General features: G+C 37.3%; 1 long non-coding RNA gene across 1 annotated transcript; it reads left to right on the plus strand.

Moving 5' to 3' along the window:
* The first annotated feature begins 2,184 nt into the window (after positions 1 to 2,184).
* LOC104958352 (uncharacterized) lies at positions 2,185 to 3,554 on the plus strand. The gene is made up of 4 exons (XR_799757.1): positions 2,185 to 2,199; positions 2,275 to 2,466; positions 3,085 to 3,264; positions 3,361 to 3,554. It is a non-coding gene; the product is annotated as an uncharacterized lncRNA (long non-coding RNA).
* Positions 3,555 to 4,741: the final 1,187 nt, after the last annotated feature.

The following is a 4,741-nucleotide window of genomic DNA, read 5'->3' on the forward strand; positions in this document are numbered from 1 at the left end:
GTTGAATAGCACCCATTGACTAGAGTGGCCGCGATCCTTGCGGACGCCGTAACGTGGCCGTAACGCGATGCAGACGGACCCGGTGGAAACTAGGGGTTACGGCTGCCGCGGCGTTCGCAAAGATATCGGCCACTCTAGTCAAAGGGTGCTATTCCACCACACGCGGCGCGTTACGGCTCAGAAGCATCTCAGAAGCGTCTCGGCGCAGGCCAGGGCTCCTCTAAAATTAGCCTATAACGGTACGTCCACACAGCAGCTTTAAAAAAATCTTCCAACGCTTCCAACGCTTTTCTGCCCATTGACTTTGAATGGGGATGACGTCACTTTGCCTCGCTTTTCGCCGAACTGCATTGTGGGCGAAGCAAAGCGAAGATTTCCAGGATTTTCAGGATTCAAAAGTTGAACAATGTTCAACTTTTGAAGCTGAGCTGGAAGCGTCAGCCAATCAAATCCTGTTTATGCAAATCTGACAGTACAAGCGCTAGCCAATCGCGTGCAAGCTGTGAGAGCCAGACCGCAGTTCATTTCCTCATATTCCAAACAAGAAATTACGGTAGCAAATCACCCGGTTCTTTACGACCAGAACTATTTACCGGGATACAAACCGGAGGAACCAGGCATGGAGGGAGGTGGCAGAGACAGTGGGTGAAACTGGTAGGTTTTCACCTGTTTGGGGAGTTTATATATATATATATATATATATTGCTCGCATAAAATCCCCATGGTTTTTTGCTTTGTATGTCGGGGGCGGGAGATTCATGTGATTGGTTGTTGGACGCGTTGCTCGCAAAAAATCCCCAAGCTCTCAGACACGCCCGGCTCCAAGATTTTCAAGATTTTTTCAAAGCTGCTGTGTGGACGTACCGTAACATACAATGTGTCGGAACGCTAGCCATTAGCAGTGCGAGTGATAGTGTAGTCATTGTGTTACTGAAGTAAACAAAGGGGTACAATGGAGGCGTTTCTGGCAGGAAGTAACTGCAGAAACTAAAGGCATAAAATGAACACAAATACAATTAAATTAAAGCCAAAATAAATAATAAATCACATAAAGATATTTACAATTTTCTATGTGAAGCACTTTTATTTTAATGTTTTTTAGTTTTTCCAGTCCAACTTAATTGTACCTATTTTTAATAAGTTTGGATAAGCTGCATTTTTAGGTTTCTGAAGCCTTCTTGTGAAGACAAATCTATTTTCAATATTGTAAAAAAAAATGCATGTTTGATGTCCTGGAAAACAAAACAATATTTAAAAATGTTTGGGTTAGTAATTCATGGACTAACTAAATATTCACATCATAAATTATCAGTAATTATTTGAATATACAATTTGGAGGAAGTTTCCTTGTGTTATCAAATGTTGTTTTTCCTCCAAATTTCACCTCTTTTTCTGCAGTGTGAGCTTTGACCTCCCTGTGTTTGGTGTTGCATAATGCTGACCTCCGATCACAGCAGTCCGGGAAATCATTTTGAAATGTTGACTAAAGAAATGAAGGGTGGGGGGGATATGCAATGTCAGTTTGAGGTACCATCACAAACTCAAAATACACAAAATTAGAGTTAAAGCTTTCATATTTCATTATGTTTAATTATCTTTCATGAATTTGTAATCAGATTAGGCTACTGTTAATTATTTCAAAAATAAGGAGATAATACCAGAAATTCCATTTAACACTTTAACAGCATGTTACTGATTATACATTTACCTGATTTACATTTTCAATGCAGGAATTTTTTATTCAAAATGTTAACAGAGTGGTATACAGCATTTACTTTTATTCAAGCAGAGGATCTGAATACTTATTCTACCTCTGCATAACTCCAGCTCCAGCAGAAACATCCCCATCATTTTGAATAAGTTATAAAATGAGACATAAAATAGTACCAATTTAGTCTTTTTAGAAGTACAGTTACCCCATATGTATCTCTGATTAATACGCAATATGTTTTTGTGATATTTGCTGCAGTTCAAATCGGTGTGTTGGCCTCAGAGCAACAGCGTGACGTCAGAGTCAAAGACACACATTGCCTAACTTTTTGGGGTTGACCCCCACAATAATTTACCTGATCTGATTGTACAATCCTGATCGGAGTGTACTTCGCTCTGCTTTGTCCTGCAGTATTTTAATTCCTGAAAAAATGTCTATGGGATATCTAGGGTTTGTTCTTCTGCTTTGGTTCCCAGGAGTGCTGCATGGTAAGAACATTACATTCTGTCACCTATCATTTTTAGTTCAAGTGTTTTATTATAGTGCTCTCTTACTTGTTTCAGCACAAAATGAAACCCAGAACTGTACTGATTCCAGGCTGAGTGGAGGTTATGTTGTCCCTGAACAAAAAACGTACCTTCATGAAGCAACGCTCACTTACGCCTGTGATAACGGACTTAAACCAGCAGTGGAGGGCTGGTGGGCGACAAGCATATGTCAAAATGGCAAATGGTCTCCTGAACCCCAATGTATTGGTACGTTTTAATAATTTCTCTGTTGTTTTTTTTAAATAAGCCACTCTACGTTGTGTTTTTCAGGGTAAATGTGTAATACTTTGCTTTATAGTTTTATTTTCATTTAATTTCTGATTTTGATTGAAAGGATAATGTCTTTTTTATGACACTGTAGAGACTTTTTAATTATTATCACATGTTTTGTAACCAGTTTTTATATATTTTTCCATCCATTCTCACCAATGTCACCAACAAACATAGATTATACAAACACCAACACAACCCGGCGGCACACACAGATTTTAGCATAACATTTCAAGAGTAGGCAAAGATCTCCTTTTTGTTACATTTCTGAATGATGCTAGTTGATTTTGGCCTAACTTACTTAATATCCAACAATGAAATAAATATATGAGTTCTGGTTAAATGTTACAAAAATGTTGGCTTTATTAAAACCGTAGAGATATTTTTCATGCAAATAATGGCATTTTAAAAATGAAATGACGGTGAGAAGGTATACTTTTTTGTTCTTGAAAAAGTCTTTGGGGGCCTTAACGTCCACTGAATAAAGGACAATGAATAGGAGCTGTCGTGTGCTGCACTTTATTTCAAATTGTATTCATTTATTTTCCAACTCAGAAGGAAAAGCCTGTGTGCCACTGACTGTCCCAAATGGAAACTACGATGCAAGCACAAATGGTCGGTATGGGGAGAGAGACAAAATCTGGGTTAGATGTGACGACGGATATGAACACAAAGACCATGACGCCACAGCAGAGTGTATAAATGGAGCATGGTCCTCTGTGCCAATCTGTGAAAGTAAGTCTGTCTTATTAATTTTTTTAAACGTCAGTTACCAGAATCAAATCAGTATCTAAATCTTAAATCCACTTTACACAATAACCTCCTTTTCAGGGAGTACCGAATCATGTGGTGATCCCCCTAAACAAAAACATGCAGTCATCATTGGTAAGGGATACCAGGAGGTGTTTGCTGCAAGCTCAAAACTGCAGTATAAGTGTGAAGATAGATATACTGCAGAGCGAGCAGACACCGAAACAATCATTTGCATCTCAGGAAACTGGACTGAAGGCCCAACGTGCAGTAAGTTGGCAATTTACTGAGAAATGCGCCAATAAGAATACTTTTTATTATTTCTGTGTCATTATGGATTGGTGAATTATAAGATGTTACAAATGACCCTTGTCCAACATTAAATGGCTCCCATGATCTAAATTAAGCAAATATGGCAGAATTTAAGGTTAAGTCAACTACTGATTCAACAATAATTAGAAATAATAATAAAATAAACTTGATGGCCATTTCAAATAGTGAAAAGCATTAGAAAATGGCTCTATTAGACTATGGAACTACTATATAAATAGATTAAAAATACACTTTATGTAGAAATGTTATTCAACACAAAACACTTAAATTGTTAGAAGAAAATAAAAATTGTATTAAGCATGTCAGGGTCCGTGTAACACAGCATTACAATTGCCCTCAAATGTACCATATATGACAAAAGCTACCCTGCAACTAAGCTAACATTTGACATAGATATCAAAAATGTAAGACAACAGAATGGTTATTAAAACCAGACAGATTCAAATAAAAAATGCATAAAAGGACGAGACTAATACTGAAGATAGAATATATTACTTCTAGGCCCATACCTCAAAGGTCTTGCGAAAAAACGTTGAATAGTATGAGTGGTAAGATTAAGAAATATTAAAATGACTAAAAAACTATTTTACAATTGTTGTTAGGATAATGTGCTTTACTAGGACAAACTAGTACAGTACAGAAAGAATACTGCTCTTTTATTTCCGTACGGGTTAGGATACAGGCGGTAGGAACTGGGTGTAGTGCTGCCGGAGCGCACCGGAACGCCGGCTCAGCTCAGTGATGTAAAGGCACACCTTTATATGATCATTATAGTTATACAAAAATAAGAGAATAAATGAAAAACAGGTATGAAATACTATATGACGATAAAACAAGAGTACAGTTTAAAAGGGGAGTGATTTGTAAAATATCCATGAAGAAAAAGAAAATCTGTTTACAGTTCTGTTTCATATGGGTGTTGACCCCCCCTAGAGGATGTTCCCCCACTTAAATCATATCAGATGGATAGGATACTAGATACAATTGCACACTTCTTGTGTCCATATCAAACACATTCCAAAAGTTGTCGTGAAATTAACTTATTAAATAAACGAAACGAAAAATATAGCCTACTTATGCAAACAACATTGAATCTGGACTTGAAATTATTCTGATTAGGCCTAGCCTA

The sequence above is a fragment of the Notothenia coriiceps genome, unplaced genomic scaffold, assembly GCF_000735185.1.
Source record: "Notothenia coriiceps isolate Sejong01 unplaced genomic scaffold, NC01 NC01_scaffold00028796, whole genome shotgun sequence".
Classification (NCBI taxonomy): Eukaryota; Metazoa; Chordata; class Actinopteri; order Perciformes; family Nototheniidae; genus Notothenia; species Notothenia coriiceps.